Here is a 27,999-nt window from a genome sequence, read left to right on the forward strand (position 1 = left end):
TCACGGGTAAATAGGAGTGATACAACGCGGTGGTGAGACACAGGGAACTGTTAAAGCTTAGCTTCATACGACCAGGACTGGTCTTCAAGGAAACAGCCGCCTACTGTTAACTCAATCAGCGCCAGACCCGAGGATAGTCTGGTTATCTCGCCAACCGTTCAGCGCCAGACCCGAGTATAGTCGGGTTTTCATCGTTATTTCTTTTATTCAATATTTCTGTTCATTACAGGCACACAGACCTCGGGGGGTTAACATGGGGAATCATCCTGAGATCGCCAAAGTGCAATACCGGCCGCCTCCTGCCAGGTGGCAGTATCGAGCACCCTTTGAAACCTTATATCTTGCCCTGTGTTACGTTCAAATGTACCTATTATATACATTTAATTTGGAAATAGTAGCGTGTCCAGGCGAGAAACGCCAACGCTTTTATTGAAATTCACGTATTGCGGCATATCGCCGTTTTCTGGGATTAACCAGGATCACTCTAAAACTATACTTATATTCACCAGGGTATAACACGTGAACGTATGGATGAAAAGATTTCTTATTTTTCACATATTGAACGATAGATAGTTGATGTCAAATGGGCCATAGTATTGTATCCATAGCTATAATATAGATATAGCCCTGCAAACACTGCCACTTATTCCTATCTCTTAGAGCGTTGGCGTGGTAGGAACAAAAGATGCTCAAGTCCGTGGCGTCCAAAGAGTTAAAGCATAGCTTCATACGACCAGGACTGGTCTTCAAGGAAACAGCCGTCTGCTGCTATATTAAAGCTTAGCTGCATACGACCCGTGTAAAGTAATCAAAACATTAGGCAGGTCACACAGCTGTAGCCTGATTACTAATGTAAGATAAGATGTTCCTTTATTGATCCCTAAAAGCCCTGTTGCTTTTTGAAAAACTGGGCTTTTGAGGTGATGAAATCACTGCGCCCAGGCAGCAGTGGTTTGGCAAAAGATTGTTCTGAGTGTATATATATATATATATCTGCTTAGAAAACAAAAATGTCTGAATTATTATTTGTTATTTCTCCACGTGGTAAATACACAGGTCACAACATGTCTACAGGAAGGTTTTGGAGTTGTATTTGGAGTGTATTTCATGACTGTTTGGAACTAGGCTACACTGGCACACCTACTTCCAGTGAATGACGCTAAGCTAGGCTAACAGAAAAAAGACAGGCATAAAATGAGCACATAAAGTGCATATAAAATCACAGTTTTTCACATTAGGATCTAACATCCCAACAGGCCACCTTGTTTATGGTTTGATTCAGTTTTTAAAATAGACAATAATAAAAAGAGTAAGATAGAAAATCAGTTTTTTTTACAGTGCAATAAAATAGTTCTGGATTACTGTACAGTTTAAAGTCGTCTTTACCGTCTCTGTTTGGTATCCACAGTTTAAAACCTGACAGCCTTCCCTCCTGTTTGATACCTACTTTGACCCTTCGAACCTCCCATGCAGGGCAAACCTCCCTCTCAGGGCGCAGTTCTAGGCCTGGGTCCTACACAGTTTTAAAGCTGGCCCTGACAGTCTTTCCTGTTTGATACCCACACAGTTTAATACCTGACAGTTTTATTCTTCATAGATAAGTGATAGTGCGAGTATTTCTGCCAGCTCGAGCTTGCATAATGTAGGCTGCTCTCCAATGTGACCCCCAGCACAGTATGTATTTATAGAATCTGAGTTACATTAGTGAATAATAACAAACCGTAAATGAAAGGATATTTGCCTGATTTGCCTAGCTTGTGAATATCTGGCACTTTAGGCCTATATCGGCTCGTGTCTTTGTACTCTCCGTGCAGAAACGCATACATTAAATGTGGAAGTAACGCAGGGGACCGAGTTCTTCTTTGGCCAATAGTTTAGGTCATGCATGGTCTGACACACACAGGGCAAACATAACATGTTTCTCAACAACAATCGGATGTCAATGTCTAATACATTTATATAGCAACTTGCACTGTTCTGAAAGAACTTACCACCACAGTCAGGACGGCTGAAACCCGACCAATATTCCGCCGTTGACTAAAAACACACTTCTTCAATCAATATCTGAAATGAAGGAGAAAAAAAACCCAAAAGAAACTACTAACCTTCGTACTGTCTTTTACTATCATGCACTTTGCCACTAAATTATATTCCTTGCCTATATTGCTACCTATTATGCCAATCAGTCTCTACTACTATGCACTCAACACTGCAGCACCCAAGTTTCAACACCGTTTAATGAACAATGTTACTTGGCTGCCAGAGTTGTGCCCTCCCTGCTGACCTGTTGTACAGAACTTGTGAGTCGCTTTGGATAAAAGCGTCAGCTAAAATTTGCGTACACTGAATGCTTTTGTGTCTTTTGCAAAAAAACACAACCTTGAAGGCAAAGACACGACACACGGCAAACACAAACGTTGTATTACAAGAACACATATTATACACACTACTATTCTATGCCTCTACACCAGGGGTGTCCAAACCTTTTACCCAGAGGCCCAGATTGGGTAACCTGAAGATACTAGGGGGGGAGGGGGGGGGGGGGGGGGTCTTTGTGCAATATTGTTCCAAGTGCTCATCTCATTATTATTATTCTCTCTGGTATCATTATTCTAACCCATTATATTCTTATTCTAACCCATTCCATCCTTATGCTCTGGCCTTACGTACTTATTTACACTACCACAGGTTATTTTCTTCCCACAGAGTTTGACTTATATTAACAAAGAAGTGAAAATGTAATATGTTTTTGCATGAAGAACTGAAGCATGAAGAACTGAAAAGATGGACTTATATAAATCCCCCCTCTCGTCAGAAGCCCTTAACCTGTTCCACACGATGTGAAAATCCGCATAAAATATATACCTAGGTAAATGGAATATTGCTCCACTTCTACAAGGGCTATTTGCATATTCTTGGTATCTAGGTACATCTATGGACCTCAGGGAATGTATTCACAGTGTCAGAAATATTGATACTAGGCTTGCTTAAATTGTGATGAAACAAAGGAGAATATTAATTATGATTTTTCTTTGCATCCTTGACAGTGAATAACACCATGATAATAATGACCAAACTTAAAAAACTGCCACTGACCTCGTTCAGTACCCTCTTGAGATCATGTGTACAAAAAATCGAAAGAAATTAATAAAGGGAAGATGATAAAACCGAAGGTTCTGTAGATACAGTACTGAATTCTCCCATCCGGACCAATGCTATTTGAAATATTATTATAGAATATAGAATAGATGCTTATACATTACCTTATTATAGCTAATTCGCACATTTATATATATATACATATATTATCTTTCAAATGACCGAGTTCAATTTGGATTTAGTATCACCAGGCGTGCATAAGAACAGATAATGATATCTACTGTAATGTACTGTACTTTTTTATTTTCCCCACAGTGCAACCGTTTCGAAACTAATTTCAGATCTAATTGTTCCTACATGCTAACAGTAGGGAGGAGAAACTAACTGCGTTTCAATATTTGTCAAAAACTGACCTTTTGTGGCTTATTATCGCAAATAATAACAGTTATTGACATATTCATAATTAAACTCTGAACTTTGAACCCCCATAGAACTTGAAGGGAAATGTAGTTCGGAAAAATTCCAATGCTGATCCACAGCTATGCATCACCTCGACAAAATGGCAGCAAAAGAACTACAATTCCCATTATTCAAATTTTCCAAAATGGTCGCCGTCTTGGAATAGACTTCAGCAAATCGAGAAGTTAAAACTATCCAATGGCACTTTTAACCTATTGCTAAACTAACGTATTGATGATAATATACATTCTACATGCTTTTGTGACATGTTAGTGATGTTAATACTTGAAAACGTTTGATTTTAAAATCGCAAATTTTTTGCATCACTCTGAAAAATATGGATCTATGATCATAATGTCATTTAGGGGTCGGTACCGACCCTGGGGCGTCTATATTTATCCCAGCCGAAGAGTGCGTCGCGTTTCTCTGATTGGCCATGACGCCCATGTGACCGCGGCAGCGCGAGAGAGCGGCAGTGCGGAAATAGGCTGCATCCTCCATGTCAAGAAAGACAGACAGGCATTCTCTGCGACAAACCCTAACCTTAACCAACTCCGAAATAATGCCTAACCTTAACCCTAACCTTAACCAACTCCGAAAGAATGCCTAACCTTAACCCTAACCTTAACTTCGGCTCCGATTAAAGAATAGGCGACCCTGGGGCATAGCTGTCAACATTGGCAGGTGAAAAAACGTGAACATTTTAGCCCGCCCCTTCCCCCGACCCCTCCCGGCCCCGCCCCCTCCCAATGGAGCTGCCTCATCGCTGCCATCTGCTGGTCAAAACCTGTATGTACCCAGCCATTCTACAATCTGAAGTTTTCAAGGGTAAACTGTAAAAAATAAATGTTTATTAAGTTTCCTGTGGGACCATGGGGCAGGTTATGAGGATATTCTGTGTTGGCGGGGCCCATTACTCCCCTGACTGAGAGTTTGTGTAAGTGCAGTGAATGGAAGGAGAAGAGAGAGAGCGCGCAGCGGGCCTCTAAATTAATTCAAACGCTCGATTAACCCTGAGAATCCCTGTAAACAACTGGCAGATTAAGCAAGACTATGTTCAGAGACCATAATTGTTGCGGGTAGGTATTGGAATACATGCCATATGAACTTGTAATAATATAATAGTTACTATTTTGATGCCGGTTATAGGGTAGCCACAACATATTTGGGTTTCATTGAAAAATTATATAAATATAGCACCTGTAGTTCACAAAATAGCCTAAACTATATAACTACTACTAAATTATTTTCATAACAAAGAAACTATAGGCCACTAAATGTTTTTCATTATTTTTAGAATGGATTGTTTTGTGTTTTATTTAAACATTGCCAATATTTGAATAAAAGTCGTGTATATGAACTCCTTGAATAGGTTTGTGTGCTATTTTTCCAGTTGAAGGAGGAGAGTCATTTTCAACCTTGTTGTGTTTTGGTTGATGATTGATAAACAGTGAGACTATATCCGCAGGGTACTTCTGAATACAGGCTTTCGTTTTCCCAGCCGAGTACTTCTGAGCAATGGCACAGGTGGGAAACATAACACGGGCATTTTTCATAGCCTCTATGCCTCGCTTGTGTTTCGCCGATTTGTCATGCTGACTGACGTCGTGTTTTCCTCCGTGTGCGACATTGAAATCAGCGCGGCATACTTTACAAAAAGCATAGATTGTTGAAACGTTGCTCTTCGTGAGGTACAGGCTTTCTTAGCTGGTGGAACCGCACAATCCTCTCTCAAGTCCATCGTAGAATGTAATAAATTTGCGCTAAACCCCTCCTTTATCCGGTTGCTGTTCTTCTTCTTCGGGTCGCAACCGTCTTCCGGTCTGACTTCCTGTGATAATGTTCTAATCTACACTGATGCCACCTGTCGTCACGGAGGGGAATTGCAGCCATTTTGTAAAAATTAATAAGTTAAAAAAACTTGCAAATTCCGTGAACCGTGAAGAAGGTTGAAATTCGTGACAATCCCGTGAAAATCGTGATGGTTGACAGCTATGCCCTGGGGGGGTGGAACAGGCACTTTCAGCGCCAGCCATTATCTCCATCCTTGTAGTCAATGGGCCACGCTTTAAAAGAGACATTTTTCACTGTGCGTCACGATGTTTGCAGAGCTATATCTATATTCTATATTATAGCTATGGAGACAATACTATGGCTCATTTGACAGTCACTATCTCTCGTCCAACATGTAAAAAAGTAAATTTCTTCATGTATACGTTTGCGTTTATGCGCTATGTGCATTTTGCAAAAGTCGTTTGCGTTGCTCGACTGGACATGATATTATTTCCAAATCAGAGGTATATAATAGGTATTATGTTTCATCATGAAGGCATCAAAGGGGGGGGGGGGGGGTCGTTTTGTGATGCTCTGATCGTCAGCAACGGCATACGTTTTGAATACTAATTCAAATTCATACTAATACTAATTTGAAACTAACAAATTCACCCTCACCAAAAGTATTTCCGTGTTTAGCGTCTCCACTTCATAGTTAGCCCCGGTAGTGTTTTCCTTTGACTCCTTCACCATGTAAAGAGCTGCTGCTGGGAGTCACTCCGGCAGCATGTTTGTTTTAAGAAAAATAAAGCAAATACTGCATTTCTTCTTATTATTATTTTTTGTATCAATGTGTACTAAACCATATTTTCGGACAAATATGAATCTCATATCGGACTTGGCATTTAGTATACAAAGCTATTAATGGATTAATTGGTCTCTGACACTGCTGGATGTCATTTATATGGAAATCTCTACTGCACGTGTAATTGGGGTTGGACAGGCCAGCATTGCGCTGTGGGTCTCTGCAGCCGAGAGGGTTAAGGCATCTATCTATCAGCAGAGCAGGGTCGGGATGTTGGTACTGGGGGGGGCGGGGGTCCTGGGGTGGGGGCGGCGTGAGTGGGGGAGGAAATGTATTATGTGGTGTCTGTAGTATTTTTTTATTTAGGTTTTTACGTCTATTTATTATTTTTGTGATTCTATTCATCATTATTCATTCATTATTGTTATTGTTAATGTTATTATTGTCCTGTGAAGTCATGTCTCTTATTATTATTATTATTATTATTATTATTATTATTATTATTATTATTATTATTATTATTATTATTGTATTGTGTGGTGTCTTGTTTTATATTTCATGTATAAAAAAAAAAAAAAAAAATTTTGATAAAAAAAATTTAAAGCTATTAACACTTTCAATGCCAGCAGGGGGCGCACAATTTAGTGCTTCCGTGCCACCACCCACTTTAATGATAGCGCTCTCATATTTGCGAACGCATAAACTACATCTTAAATTATGCCTATGTGTCTAATCTGGCCGTCGCTTATCAATGACTTGTTTGCAGTCAACATTGTCGAAACAGATTGTTTTTTAATCGGTTCATTTCCGTTTTATACCATTTTGAAAAACGCAATTTTTTTTAAAGTTTCAGGAAAATATAAAGATTCTGTGATAAACGCCCTTTACTGGAATATTCTGGAATACACAAAAAACGTTGTAATTTTTCGGCCCATTTATGAATCGTTTTCAAATAAACGCTAGATTATCGATAGTATATGTGTACTTATGCACGCCACAGAAGCGGGCTGAAAAATCAATTCTCTCATTTCCTGATCAGCTACACACACACACACACACATAGGGCACACGTTGATATCTCTGTGAAAAAAGCTCTGATTATCCTAAGACTGGTCAAATAGATTCCTTACCTCAGATCAGATGTTCTCCAAAAAGATTATTCCAATTCCTGATTGCCATTCCAAATATCGATCGTGTTTATTGATCCAACGCTGGGTACTGGAAATATGTATTCCACGCTGTTCTGGGGCTCGGCAATGAATCCGATCGTCTCGGGTGACTTGTCTGAGAAGTAAAATGAGGAAGCAGGATTCCCCCCCCCATGTGTTTCATTCAATCCATTCCAAAGGGGTGCAGTACCACAGGGAGAGACGATAGGGGGCGGTATTTTCCTAATGGAGCTCAGAGAGAGTTTGCAGCACTAACGTGAGGCTAGATTGATGAAATATGAATTCAAATCGTTAATAAAAAAAAAAAGGGGGAGCTCCAGTAGCTCACCGCGTACCTCGAGCGCTATTTCGGCGCCGGGGACAACCGTGCTCGTCACGGATCTGGGGTTTAGCGAGTTCGATTCCCGGACTGCAGCCGTGCCTTTCTCAGAGTGTCTTCCCCCCATCTGTACCCCCATTCAACCTGTTTCTGTCGGTCATTCTTGACCAGAGAAAATGCGATAAACGCAAAAAAGAGCCAGCGGAATGGCCAAAGTTAAAAAAAAAATAAAAATCTCTCGTCGTCGGCATGAACAAATGAGATATCTCGTCGTTGGCATTGGAAGTGTTAATGGTCCCCTCAGAATCGTCACACTGTTGGAACTAACACGCCTCGTTCCTCTCTCCCGTCTCTCTCTCTCCCAGGCTGTTCCTGAAGAGCAGTCAGTCGGGGGACGATGCAGTGACGTCCTCCTACTCCGTGTCCACAGGCTTAGACACCGGGACGTCCACCCTGTCCACCCCCTGCCCCACCACGGCCCTCTCTCCTCCGTCCCCCAGAGCCACCGTCCAAGAGTCCTCGGGGCAGCATGGCAGGTAGGGAGGCCGACATCCTCATCTCTGTCATCTTCTTGGTCCAAACTGAGGGCTAGATCCACAAAGAATGGATTGCACGGTGCTAATTGCACCCTTACTTACAATTCATTATGAATTGAAAATGGGGGACCCTGCAAGCCGTACTGTATTGTACCCATTCTGCAAACTGTTAATAAACTACCTGCGCGGTGACTACCTGCACGGTGATTGATTGAATGAAAATTTTATTAACAGATTGCAGAATGGGTACAATACAGTACGGCTCAATACACACAATTGTTAAGGGGATGCAGACCAGAGAAAGACTTTCGTCTTGTTTACATCAGGGTCCCCCAATTTTCAATTCATATTGACATTTAAGTAAGGGTGCAATTAGCACCGTGCAATCCATTCATTGTGGATCTAGCCCTGAGAGTTTCTGGGATTGATCCACTATTTAAATCTCCTCTAAAGTAGCAGGGCCGTTGTACTGGTGGTGGTCATTGTTATTGGTAATGCTATAGAGTACCTTTTGAACCTGCAGTATGGAAAATTGGCACCTTGTGGCCGTTGGAGACTTTCTATCCACCTCAGTCCCACACGTTCGCACTGAGTTTGGGAAGAGGGCTATTGTGTACTCTGCTCCGTTTACCTGGAATGGACTTCAAAAATCTCTTAAACTCCAGGCTTTTATTACTTTGCACAGTTTTAAAACACTAATTACTGTCAACATGGCTGATAAGAGCAAAGTAGCTTCAAGCAAGGTAGCTTTTGGCACTGTTTTACATTTGTGTTGTTTAGGGGTGTAAAGATTCACTCATATGAATCGGCAACCGGTTGTAACATTAAAGATGCAACTACGTTGATGCGTGGGCCCCTGGATCGATCTAGATGTACCATGAAGCGGTCGATGGCCCGATTCTAAAGTTACGAATCAGTTGACTGGAGCTTTGCTGCTAATTCAACTAAGCTGCTGTGGAAGACTCACTGGTCTTCTTCTTTGGTATTTAAAGAGCTCCAGGTGTATTTTAAACCAATTCTATATTGAATAATTTTCCACCAAATTGTTAAATAAATAAACGACTAAATGTCTTAGCAGCATCTCTACACCTTTACCCTCATTGAGATGCAAGGATATATAAATATGCTAATTGACAACAAGCACTCAAAATATATTTATAATATAGATATACCTACTCAGCTGTCTCTGTAGCTGAAGCTAAAGGTGTCAAATTACCACACATTGGACCATGAGAGGTTTGACCTATTAGTGACATCACACATGCAACTCAGATGTCAGGGAAGTACAGAGAAGCTCTCCCTCTCCAGGGGAAGAATGTGAAAAAAGCTCTTCTGCACAAATAACAATCTCTATAGTCAAAGTCATGCCTCCAAGAGGAGTTAAAAAAACACATGGTTGAGTGGAGGGGATCTCTAACGACAACTTGCATCCTTGGTGTTGCATTTACTGCCATCTCCTGGAGTTAGTTAGCTCCTACAGCGAGTGTTCCTGGAGGACTGAAGCTAGAAATCTGAATGAAAAGTTGCTGTTTAACTGCGGTAGTTTACAAGGACACGGCCAAATACGTTTGTTTACAACATTCAAAGTAGACTTATATTTGGTTTGACGCCTAAAAATTATTTTGATTTATTATGACATAAGATGCTTAACACTTTCAGTGCCGGCCGTGTTTTCCTTTTTACCCCGTTGAATGCCACCATCCATGGCCAATGTTAACGTTAATATCGCTTAATCTATGTTTTAAATTATGTGTCTAATCTGCCCGTCGCTTATCAAAGACTCATTTTCCAGTCAACATTGGCAAGGCAGATTGTATTTTTATCGCTTCATTTCCGTTTGATAGCATTTTGAAAATCACCCGTTATCCGGGGAAAAACAACCCATGCCTATGATAATCGCCTTTTACTGGAATATTCCAGAACGTTGTCATTTGTCGGCCTATTTATGAATCGTTTTCAAATAAACGCTAGATGATCGATAGTATATGTGTGCGCACGCACGCTCGTTCTCCCATTCACTTTCATTGAGTCCATTCCAAAAGGGTGATTTACCATCTGGGAGACGATAGGGGGCGCTTTTTTCACATCTGAGCGCCGGCGGTCCCTGGATCTCCAAAGGTAGGCTTGCGTGATGCAATATGATTTCAGATCGCTAATAAAAAAAATTAAAATAAATACCAGAGAATACTCGTGACCGTGGCATTCAACGGTCGGGGCGTAAACCAGAGAAAAGCCGTGAGTGGCACTCAAAGTGTTAATAAGATAATATTAAGATAATAATATTATCTTAATAATATGATACAATCATTATTTTTTTTTTTTTATTGGTCTTTTTCCCCCTCCATTTTCCTCCGATTTTCTCCCCATCCCAATGTTAGTCGTATGCCAATTCCCAGTCCCTTCCTGGTCGCTGCGCACTTACCCCCCACAGTCAGATCATCTGGGAGAGTGGAGGCTACCACGTGCTTCCTCCGACACACGTCCAGCCAATCACCGCTTCTTTTCACCTGGCAGCGCAGATTCTCATTGAGAGGGCGTAGCGTGTGGGAGGACCACACTATCCCCCTCACGTCCAATCCGCGCTTAGCAGGCGCCCCGACCGAACTGTAGGAGTCGCTGTTTACAACGACCCGGACCCACCCCGCCAGCTTCTCCCACCCTCTGATACAGCCAATTGTATCAGTGCAGACGGCCAGCCAAGCTGGTGACAACCCCGGAGCTGTGAGCTGGATTCGAACAGGCAAATCCAGCTCAGCTCCGGGGCTGGTGACGAACGCAATCTCCGCTCGGCCACCTAACCGCATGATACAATCATTCTAAGGATTACGTGTATAATAAATTTGCTTTGTACACAAATTGCAAGTTATGCAAATGTGAAACTAATCCAAAATGGCATAGGGCACTCTTAAACCTGAGCGGTCCGGGACCGGTACTTGATATCACTTGTCTCTTATCCCACAGACCAGATTATCTGAGAGATTTTACATATATACATTTATTAAAAAGTAACTGTACTTACAGTAGATTTCATTCACGGTTTTTGCTGCACTGCCTGGTGATACTAAATCCAGATTGAACTCTGTCATTGGAAAGGGGAGATTTGGCCCGATCCATAGATCGGGCGACTTGGTCATAATAAGGTAATTTATAGGCCTGATATTCTATATTCTATAATCATATTTCAAATTGTATGTGTCCGGATGGCAGAATTCAGTACCGTCTCTACAAAATCTCCTGTTTATATCATCTGCTGAATGAGCTCAGTGGCAATTTTTCATGTCTGGTCATTTTTAGCATGGTGTTATTCACCGTCAAAGATGAAAAGAAAAAAAGAGGGGGAAAAAGAAAATTGTTATTCTCCTTTGGTTCATCACAATTTACTCAAGCCTAGTAACAGACACAATATTTCTGACACTGGGAATACATTCTCTGATCTAAATCTTCCATTTACTTAGGTATGTATTTTTAGGTGGATTTTCAGAAAATATGGCTAGGGATTAAGAGGTTAAATTAGTATCTTTGTGAGGTTACAGGATACACATGGTACACAGCTTTAGCTTTCTGAAGAAGCAGTATTTTTTGCTTTAAAAAGTTCCACACATTTTTTTAATTCAATAAAAACATTGTGGGAACGGTTCCATAGTGCAGGTTTAAATAAAAACCAAATAAAACTTTATGTGGCATCATGTTTTTTTTTCTTTTTTTTCCCTTTCTTGGTTGTTTGTTTTAATTAGTGCTTATGTGTATTTTATCCTGCATGATTATTCAGAACATTATCATTCAGGCTCCAGACTCTCGTTTGAGAAGGCCTTTGAAGTGGCCACTTAGCACTTAGCATTAATACGCTCCCTATCTGCATTGTAGAGTAGGCCATCACATTCAGATGGAGACCCAGAACCATGTAGCACCTGGTTTCCATAAAGTGATGTGTGTGTGGGTGGGTGGGTGGGTGTTTGTGTAGGTGCGTGTGTGTGTGGGTGTTTGTGTAGGTGGGTGGGTGTTTGTGTATTTGAATTATCAGATGAATTATCAGATGAATTATCAGAATTATGAATTACCATTATCTGAAATGAAGAGAAAAAAATCTAACCCTAACTAACATTACTGTCACGCACTTGTCCTAATATACTGACCTACACTGTAGCACTCAACACTTTGATGAACATTATTACTCAGCTGACAGAGTTGTGCCCTTCCTGATGACTTGTCGTACAGAACTTGTAAGTCGCTTTGGATAAAAGCGTTCAACTAAATGTAAATGTTATGTAATGTGTGTGTGTGGGGGTGGGGGTGGGTGGGCGGGTGGGGGTGTTTTGTGTGAGCTAAATGCTAATGTGGCTAACTCTCAGTAAACTTTTTTACATGAAATACAGCCCAAAAACCTTAAAAGACCCCGCTGACAAACACACTTTACAAACGTTTGCTTATTAAATAATTTTTTTAAAGTCATTCAAAAAGTGATCATAAAGTTGTTTAATTGACGGGAGAAAAGTTGCTAAACTCATGTATTGTGATGGGACCGGAAGACGTCTACCCGGCTAATGACATTGTGCAAGTGGAGAATAGGGTCCAGACATCCACTCCAGCAGAGAAGTGAGAAAAATTGGGCAATCTCCAATTATGGCTTTATGCAAAAAAAAAAACATGCCAGTGCAGCGCTCACCTCTCTGCCAGGGAGTATTAAGGTGTGTGTCCTGGTTGTGTCTCCAGGGGCCGGTCCACTAGGGGCCCAGTGTATAGACATCCCCTCTCTGCCAGGGAGTATTAACAGGGTTCGCACAAGGTCCTTGAAATGCTTAAAGTGCTTGATCTTTTACAAAACAAAGTCAAGGCCTGGAATTTCTTGAAAATGTGCTTAAAAAAGTCCTTGAAATTCAAATCAACCATTCGCATTGAATGTTTTGTTCATCCACGATCAAATTGTTCTGAATCAAGAAATGTTTTTTTTTGTTCTGTTTTAATAACATCCGACGAGTCGCTGTCTCGCGCGCTCCAACTGCTTTTCCTCATTTCTTTGCGTGTGATGCTCTAGCTGCCAAGCAGGCCAGGAAGATGCTTAAAAGAAACTGCGTTTAAAAGTGAATTGTATCCTTCGAGTGACATCATTGAAAATGAGAAATAGTGCTTGGGAACGTACTTAATAGTCCTTGAATTTCATTTTGCAATGTCTGTGGGAACCCTGTATTAACCTGTGTGTGTGTGTCCTGGTTGTGTCTCCAGGGGCCGGTCCACTCGGGCCCAGTGTATAGACATCCCCTCTCTGCCAGGGAGTATTAAGGTGTGTGTCCTGGTTGTGTCTCCAGGGGCCGGTCCACTCGGGCCCAGTGTATAGACATCCCCTCGGAGCGCCGGCAGGGGCCCCTTTCCCCCGGGGGCCCCATGGTGCGCAGCGTGAGTGCCTTCAGCCCCATGGAGGAGCCTCCCAGACTCAACCACTGTCTCCCCATGTCTGGCAGTCTGCCCTGCCGCCTGGACGACAGCACTGTAAGTCCCTCCACAGACACACTACTGACGACAGCACTGTAAGTCCCTCCACAGGCCTGAGACACTCTACTGACGACAGCACTGTAAGTCCCTCCACAGGCCTGAGACACACTACTGACGACAGCACTGTAAGTCCCTCCACAGACACACTACTGACGACAGCACTGTAAGTCCCTCCACAGACACTCTACTGACGACAGCACTGTAAGTCCCTCCACAGACACTCTACTGACGACAGCACTGTAAGTCCCTCTACAGGCCTGAGACACACTACTGACGACAGCACTGTAAGTCCCTCCACAGGCCTGAGACACACTACTGACGACAGCACTGTAAGTCCCTCCACAGGCCTGAGACACACTACTGACGACAGCACTGTAAGTCCCTCCACAGGCCTGAGACACACTACTGACGACAGCACTGTAAGTCCCTCCACAGGCCTGAGACACACTACTGACGACAGCACTGTAAGTCCCTCCACAGACCTGAGACACACTACTGACGACAGCACTGTAAGTCCCTCCACAGGCCTGAGACACACTACTGACGACAGCACTGTAAGTCCCTCCACAGGCCTGAGACACACTACTGACATGTCAAGGATAGAGACAAACTATTTTTAAATCAAATATATTGTACGTTTATGATTATTTCATGAACCCAATTTTCACTTTTTTAGTCTGTATGACGCTATTTTGTCTAATTCTCCTTTATCATCTCATTAAAGGTGAACGCCACCCAAATTTTGAATGTCCAGTATGTTTCCACGGTCTAGGAAAGTTCAATGAACCCTTTCACTACCAAAGGGTTAACCCTTTCACTGCGACAATACAGAAGGTTAACCCTTTCACTACCACACTACAGACGTGTGGTAGTGAAAGGTTAACCGTCTATAGTGTGGTGGTGAAAGGGTTAACCTTCTGTAGTGTGGTAGTGAAAGGTTAACCACCTGTAGTGTGGTAGTGAAAGGTTAACCTTCTGTAGTGTGGTAGTGAAAGGTTAACCTTCTGTAGTGTGGTAGTGAAAGGTTAACCTTCTGTACTGTGGTAGCGAAAGGTTAACCTTCTGTAGTGTGGTAGTGAAAGGGTTAACAGTCTGTAGTGTGGTAGTGAAAGGGTTAGCCGTCTGTACTGTGGTAGTGAAAGGTTAACCTTCTGTAGTGTGGTAGTGAAAGGGTTAACCTTCTGTAGTGTGGTAGTGAAAGGGTTAACAGTCTGTAGTGTGGTAGTGAAAGGTTAACCTTCTGTAGTGTGGTAGTGAAAGGTTAACCTTCTGTAGTGTGGTAGTGAAAGGGTTAACCTTCTGTAGTGTGGTAGTGAAAGGTTAACCTTCTGTAGTGTGGTAGTGAAAGGTTAACCTTCTGTAGTGTGGTAGTGAAAGGTTAACCTTCTGTAGTGTGGCAGTGAAAGGAGTTAACGCCCCTCTTCCCTCCCCAGGACCCCCTCAGCATGGAGTGGCGGCTCCACAACCCCGAGCCGGTGACGGTCCCCTACCTGAGTCCCCTGGTGCTGTGGAAGGAGCTGGAGAGCCTGCTGGAGAACGACGGCGACCCGGTCATCACCACGGCGGACATGGTGGACCACCACCCCATCATCTACTGGAACCTGGTGTGGTACTTCAGACGCCTGGACCTGCCCAGCAACCTGCCGGGCCTCACGCTCACCTCCGAGCACTGCAACAGGGGCTCCCAGGTAGGAGGGGGGGGGGGGGGGGGGGGGGGGCGCGGTGCACGGGATCGTGGATCGGAGGCTTGAGCTGTGAATCTTCACTGGCCTCACGATTCGATTCGATTGTGATTCAGCTGTCCATGATTCGATTAGATTCTATGATGCATCTCAATAATATATTACATCCTCAATTTTATAATCTATATTACTGCACGTGGCTACTTTTTCATCAATTAATACCAGCAGTCGGATAAATTAACTTTTATTTAGAAAGTTCTTAAATCACAATGTCAAAATAAATGTCTTTACTAGTGTTGCATGATACAGATACTAGAAAGGTATCTCGATACCCAGCTGTTAAAAACGGTTCAATACTCCATTTTATTAGTATCAGTATTAGTATCAATACTTTTAGAATAACCTGATGCTGTATTTGCTATGAGTTGAGTGGATGCATGACCAGAGCACTAGCTTTAATAATACAATAATAATATTAATGAGTGCTGACGGGCGATTACATTTTTTTATCTAATTAATTACAGGATTTGTAATTAATTAATCTAATTAATTGCATTTTAATCGCATAACCATTTTATGCCTGATATTCAATATTCTATAATCATATTTCAAATTGCATGTGTCCGGATGGCAGAATTCAGTACTGTATCTACAAAACCTTCTGTTTAATCATCTTCCATCTATTAATTTGCTTAGATTTTTCAGGTCTGGTCAATTTGAGCATGGTGTTATTCACAGTCAAAGATTAAAAAAAATTATTGATATTCTCATTTGGTTCATTACAATTTACTAAAAATAAAATGTTCAATCAATCACTGCGCATATTGATTGATTGAATGAAAATGTTATTAACAGATTGCAGAATGGGTACAATACAGTACGGCTCAATACACACAATTGTTAAGGGGATGCAGACCAGAGAAAGACTTTCGTCTTGTTTACATCAGGGTCCCCCATTTTCAATTCATAATGAATTGTAAGTAAGGGTGCAACTTGCACCGTGCAATCCATTCTTTGTGGATCTAGCCCTCAGTATTTCTGACACTGGGAATACATTCCCTGAGATCCATAGATGTCCCTAGAATCAGATACCAAGAACATGCAAATGGACCTGTAAAAAAGTCTGTAAATGTGTATTCTACATTCTTATGGATATAATAATAATAATAATCTAATTAACGCGATAAACTGACAGCCCTAATATTAATATATTTGATTTGTAGGGCGCTTTATAGTTGTGGAGCAAATCCCAAAGCGCTACATTGTAGAATAATAAAAAAAAAAAAAAATTATATTTTTTAATAATTGATTATGTTCTGTCACTGCATCAATGCAGAATCGTCCGCATCGCGATGCATCTTAGAATGGAGAAATGTCCACACCCCTATCTGAGGCTGGCTTAAATCTCTGGTTAGATGTCTGCCTTCTGTTCTGGTGAAACACATTCTGTTCTCCACGTACACACAGGGTCGTGATGGACATGTCGAGAGTCGTTTTCTGTCGCAAATGATGTATTTCTCTAATATTAATATTTCTGTCCAATTTGTATTTATTTACACCCCCACAAACAAACACTTTAAAAAAATTAAGTATTATATATTAAATGTAATTATCCTTTCTGAACTGGGGCCCATGAAACCTATTATATCGTTCTGAAAATACATGATGGTCAAGGACAGCAGCATCATGCATTCATAGCCTGAGTAAACATACACACACATTCACACGTACACACACATACATATACACACGCACACACACACAGTATTGGTTTCATCTTGACCTCTGAACACTACTGCAGGGGGTACGCACACACACACACACACACACACACACACACACACACACATAATATAAAATCATTACAACACACTATTGCCTGCACTGTCTTCTACCACATGTGTGTGTGTGTTTGCTTCCTCAGTCAGTCACACAGTAGCTGAGCTGCAGGGTGCAGCTACACTGCAGCTACACACCCTGCAGCTACACACCCTGCAGCTACACACCCTGCAGCTACACACCCTGCAGCTACACACCCTGCCACCACTTAGGAAGCACTCTGGTACTTATTGCTCTGTGGGCGACTCCATCTTCTCCTCAAGGCCAGACTGCTCATCAGACTCTCCTGGGAACTCACACTGACTGATTCACAGCTTCTCTCTCTCTTTTTGTCTTATCTCTCTCTCTCTCTTTGTCCTCTCTCTCTTTTTGTCCTCTCTCTCTCTTTTTGTCTTATCTCTCTTTATCCTCTCTCTCTCTTTGTCCTCTCTCCATCTCCCTCTCTCTCTACCCCCCCTCTCTCTGTACCGTTCCCTCCTCTGTCTCTCTCTCTATATATATTTATATATTTCCCTCTCTCTTTGCCTCTCCCTCCTCTCTCTCTCTCCCTCTGTCTCTCTCTATCTGCCTTTCCCTTTATCTCTCTGTCTCTCCCTCATCTCCCTCTGTCTCTCTTTCTCTCTCTGTCTCTATATTTCTCTCTCTCTGTCTCTCTACCCCCCTCTCTCTCTGTCTCTCTACCCCCTCTCTCTCTCTATCTGTCTCTCTACCCCCTCTCTCTCTGTCTCTACCCCCCTCTCTCTCTCTACCCCCCCTCTCTCTCTCTCTCCCTCCCCCTCTTTGTCCCCTCCAGGTCCCCCGTCCCTGGATGTCAGAGGACAGTAAGCATGTGTTGATCCAGATCCTGTGGGACAACCTGAAGCTGCACCAGGACCCCGTCCAGCCGTTCTATATCCTCTGGAACACTCACAGTGAGTCCAGCTGTTCTATATCCTCTGGAACACTCACAGTGAGTCCAGCTGTTCTATATCCTCTGGAACACTCACAGTGAGTCCAGCTGTTCTATATCCTCTGGAACACTCACAGTGAGTCCAGCCGTTCTAGATCCTCTGGAACACTCACAGTGAGTCCAGCTGTTCTATATCCTCTGGAACACTCACAGTGAGTCCAGCCGTTCTATAGCCTCTGGAACACTGAGTGAGTCCAGCTGTTCTATATCCTCTGGAACACTGAGTCCCAGATGTGAGTCCCAGATGTTCTATATCCTCTGGAACACTGAGTCCCAGATGTTCTATATCCTCTGGAACACTGAGTCCCAGATGTTCTATATCCTCTGGAACACTGAGTCCCAGATGTTCTATATCCTCTGGAACACTGAGTCCCAGATGTTCTATATCCTCTGGAACACTGAGTCCCAGATGTTCTATATCCTCTGGAACACTGAGTCCCAGATGTTCTATATCCTCTGGAACACTCAGTGAGTCCAGAACAGCTGTTCTATATCCTCTGGAACCCTCAGTGAGTCCCAGACACTCTGTTCAGACACTCTGCTCCTGTACTGCCAGATCCACTAACCCGTCTGCTAACAGGTTCTGTCTGCTCTTTGTCTTTCAGGGCTTAATTGTGCTCTGTTGTTAGACAGTGAGTGTTCCTTTCTGGGCTTGTGTCGTCGTCCCGTCCTGTTTTTCTCTCTGTAGTGTTTGAAAAGTGTGACTCATCGTCCACTCCTCCTCTCTCCATAATGCTGTACCGTATGCATCGTTGCCGTGGAGACGCACTCACTCACTGTGTCGTACTGCTTGATGCTGCTGTAGTGTTGTTCCATGGAGTGTCAGGTTCCACTTGGTTTCGTCGTCTTTGAAACCGTAGCCGTGGTGGTGTGTGGAGTTAAAGAGAGAGTCTGTAGTGCTGTCAAGCGGCGACCTCTAGGCAAAATAGCCCCTCTTGGTTACTGCACTTTTTTTTATGTCTTTTGTTTTGGTTGGTCTGATGTTGGAGTTGGGTGGGTATAAGGGAGGGGTTGCTATCGCTGGCCACACCTCAGGCTCTGCTCAGGAGAGGTCTGGAGAAATTCACACTATAATAAGTTACTATATAACTATACATGCATATATATATATATAATGTAATTATCCTTTCTGCACTGGGGCCCATGCAACTTATATCATTCTGAAAATACATGATGTTCAAGCAGCATCATGCATTAATAGCCTAAGTGAACATACAGTACACACACATTCACACAGTATCAATATAATATATATATTTTTATAATATATATAGCTATAACTCAACTCCAACCCACACATCAGACCAAAACTAAAATAAATTAAGTGTAATAACAAGAGGGGCTCTTTTGCCTAGAGGTCGCTGTTTGACAGCGTAACATTATTCTACCTTTAAACTGAATTCTTGATTTGATTTTAAATCTTTATTTCGAACATGTAAATGAACAAAATAAATAACTAAACAAAATCAAAACATAACTCAAACAAAATAACTAAACAAAAGCAAAACATAACTCAATTTACATATTCATAATAATAGAATAGATATTTGTTTGTGAAACATTGTTTAACATGGAACTTTGACAAGTTGTCTCCATGCTGTTGGATCTCAAATACAGTGATGTGACGTATTTGAGGCTGGGTTTGCATCTCTGGTTAAATGTCTGCCTCTGTTCTGTGAAGCACATTCTGTTGTCTTACCAGTGATATGTACACAGTATATAGTGATATGTACACAGTATATAGTGATGTCTTACCAGTGATATGTACACAGTATATAGTGATATGTACACAGTATATAGTGATATGTACACAGTATATAGTGATATGTACACAGTATATAGTGATGTCTTACCAGTGATATGTACACAGTATATAGTGATATGTACACAGTATATAGTGATGTCTTACCAGTGATATGTACACAGTATATAGTGATATGTACACAGTATATAGTGATATGTACACAGTATATAGTGATATGTACACAGTATATAGTGATGTCTTACCAGTGATATGTACACAGTATATAGTGATATGTACACAGTATATAGTGATGTCTTACCAGTTATATGTACACAGTATATAGTGATATGTACACAGTATATAGTGATATGTACACAGTATATAGTGATGTCTTACCAGTGATATGTACACAGTATATAGTGATATGTACACAGTATATAGTGATATGTACACAGTATATAGTGATGTCTTACCAGTTATATGTACACAGTATATAGTGATATGTACACAGTATATAGTGATATGTACACAGTATATAGTGATGTCTTACCAGTGATATGTACACAGTATATAGTGATGTCTTACCAGTGATATGTACACAGTATATAGTGATGTCTTACCAGTGATATGTACACAGTATATAGTGATGTCTTACCAGTGATATGTACACAGTATATAGTGATGTCTTACCAGTGATATGTACACAGTATATAGTGATGTCTTACCAGTGATATGTACACAGTATATAGTGATGGAAATGTCAGTAGTTTTCAGTCACAAATGATGTATTTCTCTAATATGATATTTCTGTCCAATTTGTATTTATTTACGCTCCCACCCCCACAAACAAACACTTAAATGTTATATATATATATATATATATATATAATTAAATTATATTTTCTGCGCTGGGTAAGTTCCCTTATCTGGGGGCCCATGAAACCTATTATATCATTCTGAAAATACATGATTGTCAATGGCTGCAGCATCATGCATTATTAGCCTGTGTGTTCAAGATTCAAGATTATTGTCATGTGCGCAGTTAAACAGTTTGCCGTACAATGAAAATCTTACTTTGCTAGTCCGCCCTTCACACAAAATCACACAATACTTAACAAAAACAAATTACAATTTAAATACAAGAGAGTGCTAAAAAGTAAGGCTGCACGATTCTTGCAAAATGTGAATCACGATTTTTTTCCCTAAGAATTGAGATCACGATTCTCTGACACGATTCTTATTTTTTCAATAAAAACATTTATTGCACTCTTTCTAAACTCATTCTGGGCCAGACCTGAGATATCTCGGGTTAACTCGCCAGCGGTTGGGCGCCAGACCCGAGATATCTCGGGTTTTGGTCGTTATTTCTTTTATTCAATATTTCCATTCATTAAAGGCACACGGACTCAGGGTTAACATGGGAATCATCCTGAGAATGCCAAAGTGCAATACCGGCCACATCCACCCAGGTGGCAGTATCGAGCACCCTTTGAAACATTATATCTTGGCCTGTGCGTCGATCAAAAGTCTCCGGTCGGAATTTTCTTTGTCGGGCAAGTGGAGCGGTTGTGCCGATTGGATTGAGAAGCGTGAAATGCTCCCAATGCATGATGTGTGGCGGATTATGTTGGCGACACGATCGACACCAATACTGGGACTCGCGATCAGATAATTGGAATATTCTTTTTGGGGTACATCCTGGTGAAGGTAAGGGCTATATGGTATCAATCCTGCTGTGATCCAACCATGACTTCACTTCGATCACAACATGTGTGTAACGTTACTCCACAACGTGTGCCGTTGGTGACGATCAAAGCATCAAAAACGACCCCCCCCCCCCCCACCCTTTTTTCATGGATTCATGATGAAACATAATACCGATAATATAGATTTGATTTCGAAATAGTAGCGAGAAACGGCAAAGTTTTTAGTGAAATGCACGTATTGCTGCATAGCGTCGTTTTCTGGGATTAGACAGGATTACTCTAAAACTATACTCATATTCACCACGGTATAAAACGGGAATGTATGGATGAAAAAAATATTTCTTTAACACATATTCAACGATAGATAGTCGATGTCAAATGGGCCATAGTATTGTATCCATAGCTATAATATAGAATATAGTTATAGCCCTGCAAACATTGCCACTTATTCCTATCTCTTAGAGCTTGGCGTGGTAAGTACAAACAATGCTCAACTGTGTGGCGTCCATTGAGTTAAACAGACAACATATCAAAGTGCTTGACTTAAACTTAAACATAACATATATGAAAGTGCTTGACTGAAACAAAAGTCTCTTGTAACATACAAAATAACTCAAGTGAGAATAGTCATCATTTAAATCGCATAGGTCTATGAATCGAGATCGCAAATTTTTTCCGATTAATCGTACTAAAAAGGGACACACGTGTGTGTAGACGTGCAGTAGATCCATGACTAAGAGGTGTGTTTGTGTGTGTGTGGTGTGTGTAGATGTGGGGTACTACTAACAGGGGTGTGTGTGTGGTGTGTGTAGATGTGGGGTACCCTCTGTCCGGGCCGGCTGGGGTGCAGGAGAAGCTCTTCAGTGAGGAGCTGCTGCACAGCGTGGTGAGGAGCATCCAGAGGAACGACGTCTCCAGGCCCATGGGACAGCTGCTCCACCTGCTGGCACAGCTGCTGGGGGTCAAGAGGCAGAGGTCAGAGTTCACACCGCCATGGTCACATCATGTCAATGCCAAGATTATAGTTCGCTCAATGGTACGGCTGGGCAATATATGGAAGAAAAAGAGACAAAAAAAGCTATATGCATTTCGCCAAAAGAATGGAGATTGTTTTTAAAATACATATAATAAATGAGAGGAAGTGAGATTGAGAAGAGTCTGCTAGACATGCTTCACTCACACACAGACGGTACAAGTCCAGATGTTAGAAGGAAATTAATCTTTACTGGGAACTCCAATAGGAGCCGGTAAAGATATCCCTACAGTATACCATTAAGAGGGGTATATCCCTACAGTATAACCTTAACACTTTGAGTGCCAGCGACGCGTTTTGTCGTTAGTTCATGCCGCTAGTTGAGTGCCGGCAACGCTATATAGCGTTTGTTTGTCGTATTTTTTTTTATTGGTGATTTGAATTTATATTTCATCAATCGAGCCTCACGCTAGTGTTGCAGAGTCTCTCTAAGCTCAATTAGGAAGATACCGCCCCCTATCGTCTCTCCCTGTGTAACTGCACCCCATTAGTTTAGACTGATGAAGGGGGGGGGGGGGGGGGGGGCAGTTTCCTCATATTACTTTTCCGTCAAGCCAACTGAAGAGACCCAAGTTGATCGCCGGCCCTCAGAACAGCGTGGATTATGTATTTCCAGCACCCAACGCTGAATCAATAAACGCGATCGATATTTGGAATGGCGATCAGGAATTGGAATAATCTTTTTGGATAACATCTGATCTGAGGTAAGGAATCTATTTTACCAGTCTTGGGGTAATCAGAGCTTTTTTCACAGATATATCAACGTGTCCCATATGTGTGTGTGTGTGCTCGCTGATCAGGAAATGAGAGAATATACTTTTCGATAATCTAGCGTTGATTTGAAAACGATTCATAAATAGGCCGAAAAATTACAAAGTTTGTGTATGCCAGAATGTTCCAGTAAATGCCGTTTATCACGGAATCTATATATTTTCCTGAAAAACGAGGGCTTTTTAAAATGCTATAAAATGGAAATGAACAGACTAAAAAAAAATAAAAATAAAAAATCCGTTTCGACTGTTGACTGCAAACAAGTCATTGATAAGCGACGGGCAGATTAGACACATAGCCATAATTTAAGACAGAGATTATGCGTTCACAGCGCTATCATTGAAGTGGGTGCTGGCATTTAACCATGTTTTACCATGTTCACCAGTGGTACTCAAAGTGTTAAGAGGGGTATATCCCTACAGTATAACCTTAACACTCTCTGTCCTCTAACCTCTCTGTCCTCTAACATCTCTGTCCTCTAACCTCTCTGTTCTCTAACCTCTCTGTCCTCTAACATCTCTGTTCTCTAACCTCTCTGTTCTCTAACCTCTCTGTCCTCTAACCTCTCTGTCCTCTAACCTCTCTGTTCTCTAACCTCTCTGTTCTCTAACCTCTCTGTCCTCTAACCTCTCTGTCCTCTAACCTCTCTGACCTCTAACCTCTCTGTCCTCTAACCTCTCTGTTCTCTAACCTCTCTGTTCTCTAACCTCTCTGTTCTCTAACCTCTCTGTTCTCTAACCTCTCTGTTCTCTAACCTCTCTGTTCTCTAACCTCTCTGTTCTCTAACCTCTCTGTCCTCTAACCTCTCTGTCCTCTAACCTCTCTGTCCTCTAACCTCTCTGTCCTCTAACCTCTCTGTCCTCTAACCTCTCTGTTCTCTAACCTCTCTGTCCTCTAACCTCTCTGTTCTCTAACCTCTCTGTCCTCTAACCTCTGTCCTCTAACCTCTCTGTCCTCTAACCTCTCTGACCTCTAACCTCTCTGTCCTCTAACCTCTCTGTCCTCTAACCTCTCTGACCTCTAACCTCTCTGACCTCTAACCTCTCTGTTCTCTAACCTCTCTGACCTCTAACCTCTCTGACCTCTAACCTCTCTGTTCTCTAACCTCTCTGTCCTCTAACCTCTCTGTTCTCTAACCTCTCTGTTCTCTAACCTCTCTGTTCTCTAACCTCTCTGTTCTCTAACCTCTGACCTCTAACCTCTCTGTCCTCTAACCTATCTGTTCTCTAACCTCTCTGTCCTCTAACCTCTCTGTTCTCTAACCTCTCTGACCTCTAACCTCTCTGTTCTCTAACCTCTCTGTTCTCTAACCTCTCTGTTCTCTAACCTCTCTGTCCTCTAACCTCTCTGACCTCTAACCTCTCTGTTCTCTTGAGTGTTAACCTCTCTGTTCTCTCCTCTCAGGAGTTTGTACAGGGACATCCTCTTCCTCTCCTTGGTGGCTTTGGGGAAGGATAACATCGACATCGGTTGGTTATATTCTTTACGTTGTGCAAGTTACCCGTCATATTGTCGTCAAATCGGTAAACGTTGTTGTTGTTGTTGTTGTGTTTATACATCACTGTTTTCTCCCTCAGATGCTTTTGATCGTGAGTACAAGATGGCCTACGACCGCCTCGCCCCCCACCTGGTCAAGCTGACCCATAATTGTGACCGTCCTCCCAGCACCGGCGTGATGGAGTGCCGCAAGACGTTCGGAGAGCCCTTCCTCTAGCGGTCGAGACGTGGCCTCCATCTCAGCCACACGGACCGCCTGGTCTCTCGAAGACAAGCTCAGGAAGGCCTACAACTGTTGGGTGCAATACTGCGATGGTTCTGTCAACGCCGTAACTTATCAGACCGTTAACAGCTCTGATGGACTAAGGATAGTGTTAATGTAGCTTAAGAAAAAGGGAGTTTTTCAAATTGACCATCTCACCACTTGGATGTTGGCATGTCACTTTGATCAGTGCCCATAAAACAACATTTATTTTTTCTTTTCCTTTTGGGCAAGGCACATTTAGAAATTGTCTATATATATATATATATATATATATATATATATATATATATATATATATATATATATATATATATATATATATATATATATATATATATAGTACAAATTGTTACAGTATACGCAAGGCTAATGTATTGTATATACACACTAGTAGGGATGTTTCTAATGCAGCATTTATTTTGTATAGTCATTTATGAAAATTAATATTAGAAATATTTTACTTAACTTGAATTGTATTTATACAACATTATTTATCCTAGTTAGTTAGTTTCTTGGATGTATTAATGTCAGGAGTGTCCATCTTTCTTCCCCTCTGGATGTCCTTTGTAGACACGATATTGACATTAATGTCATTAATCAGTTGAGACGTTCGTAGAATCGTTTAAACATTTCAAACCACCTATAAAGCCTTTTGGGCTGCCTATGATATCAAAATACAAAATGCATACTATGTGCCCAAGCTGAACTTTAAACTTGAGTTTTAAATGTTTTATTTTTATTTTTTTATCTTTTATGTTTACAATACGGTTTTGTTAATGTAATATCAAGATTGTAAATGATAATGCACATTTAAAAATGTTAAATGTCACAGTCACCAGGGGAACAAGAGTATTGTAGCAGATATCAGTATTACTGTTAGTCGACTTATGTCTCTTTATATGAAGTACGTGGAGACGTTTGAGATGTTAGGGAGGGAGGAGCGTGTAGCCTATCACCATACAGTAGGTCGCCGACATCTTGACTTCCAATCCAGAGGGTTATAGAGAGAACTGTTGACAGACACCATCGAAGGAGCCATTTTGTAATCTCTCGTAAATGCTCAAGCAGGATCATATTTGAACATGAGAAATCCACCCTAAAACAGCATTTACATAGACATAGACCAACTGTCTCTCCAAACCGGAATCCAGTGCATCGACGCTTTCATTTTCAATGTCATCAAATGACACTTCTTGGAGTTGGTCCATGAATTGTTGACCAACTTTGTGGTCTCACAACATTTTAGTTTTTGTTTAAGCTAATTACATCCAAACACGTTTTCATTTAAACGTAGGACGTTCGGCTCCGAATCAGAAAATGTGCCCCTATCCTAGTAAAGTCATGGGTACCGTCATACCGTCCTACTGTCCTACTCATCCTGGGAGTTGCTCCACGATTCACCGTTTATGGAGCAGCTCCGTGATGTGACCCTTGATGACATCATCTTGTTTCTCTGGTATTTACTCATTATTCACAAAGTGAAACTGAGCTGCACAGTGTTATAGAAACAACGCGTGAATTCTATTTTAGGGTGGATCGTCTGTTCATGCCATTGGAGCCGCGGAGTGACTGACCACACGGGCCTCGTTGAGATGGGTGTTGCCCCCCCCCCCCCCGGCAGACAGCACTCCAATCAGCCCAGGGGTGGAGTGTGAAAGTCATAGAATCATAGAATAATGATATTCACACTGATTACAATTGGCAAGCCCCTCTCAGGGATGATTGGATTGATTCCATATAAGGCACTGCACTCCCCACCGGTCCATAAATCAGTCACTATGGCCTCACCCTGGTGTCTCGGTCATTTAGATGCCGTACAGTATATACCTGTTACATCTTCTGTTACTGTTACACCTTTTTTATGTGTTCTATTTAATTCAGTGTGAAAACCAAAAAAGGCACATCATCCAAAAAATGGTATGAACTCATTTAGCTTGAATCAGAAAGAGAGAGGAACACATGTATGTTGCCTGAGGTAGGCCTATATGAATCAGAAACAGAGGGGAATCTGTTGCCTGAGGTACAGTGGGCCTAGAGATGAATTAAAAACGGGGGAATATGTTTCCTGCGGTAGGTCTGGATGATTCTGAAGTAGGTCTGGATGATTCTGAAGTAGGTCTGGATGTATTAGAAAAAGGGATCTGTTGCCCCGAGTTACAGTAGGCCTAGATGGAGGACGACTGTTGCATCAAGGACTGTATATTTGGTTCCAGGGTTAGCAGTTAGGAAAGTGAAAATCAACACCTGACTTCTAGCTACTGTACAGGAAGCCTGATTACTTTTACCAATGGATTTCCAGTTCCGCGTTCGCGTTCTGCGATCTGATTGGCCACTGACGTTTCTGGTTGGCGCCAATCGTGCGACGGCTGTTTCTATCACCGGTTAAGCTTAGGCACTCTTTCGAAGTTGGTTAAGGTTAGAGTTTGTCTTAGAGCATGGCGATAGAACACCAGCCCTGATTCCAAACTCTAACCTTAACCAACTTTCGAAAGAGTCGCCTAAGCTTAACCAGTGATAAACTAGGCGTTAGGTAGTTTGCAGGCTGTTAGAGGCGGAAATGGGCGCGCCACGCGATTGGGCGCACATGTCACATGACCTGAAACATCAGTGGCCAATCAGATCGCACCAGAAACGTCAGTGGCCAATCAGATCGCAGAATGCGAACGCGGAACTGGAAATCCGTTGGTAAAAAACTAGACGCGTACAGGAAGCGCACACAGTCCAGTCAGAACGAAGGTCAAGGGTCCTGGCAGCTCTAGACAAGATGTTGAGTTGCATTTCATGGCTGGTTTTAGGCTATTCCTTAGAGGTCAAGTTGTTGATGGAGCCTCAGTCATTTAAAGGTGTTCAGTGTGACCCGGGTCCA

At 41.9% G+C, this 27,999-nt stretch overlaps 1 pseudogene across 1 annotated transcript in view; it reads left to right on the forward strand.

Annotated features, from left to right (window-relative positions):
• Positions 1–25,385, forward strand: part of LOC311247056 (C-myc promoter-binding protein-like) — a 102,809-nt pseudogene extending 77,424 nt beyond the window's left edge. The window contains exons 22-28 of the transcript XR_014621009.1: positions 7,990–8,160; positions 13,464–13,644; positions 15,081–15,335; positions 17,962–18,079; positions 22,380–22,542; positions 24,776–24,840; positions 24,949–25,385. The product of XR_014621009.1 is annotated as a C-myc promoter-binding protein-like (transcript). The remainder of the gene's footprint in view (positions 1–7,989; positions 8,161–13,463; positions 13,645–15,080; positions 15,336–17,961; positions 18,080–22,379; positions 22,543–24,775; positions 24,841–24,948) is intronic.
• Positions 25,386–27,999: the final 2,614 nt, after the last annotated feature.

The sequence above is a fragment of the Notolepis coatsorum genome (genome assembly GCF_963971535.1).
Source record: "Notolepis coatsorum genome assembly, chromosome: 20".
Taxonomy (NCBI): Eukaryota; Metazoa; Chordata; class Actinopteri; order Aulopiformes; family Paralepididae; genus Notolepis; species Notolepis coatsorum.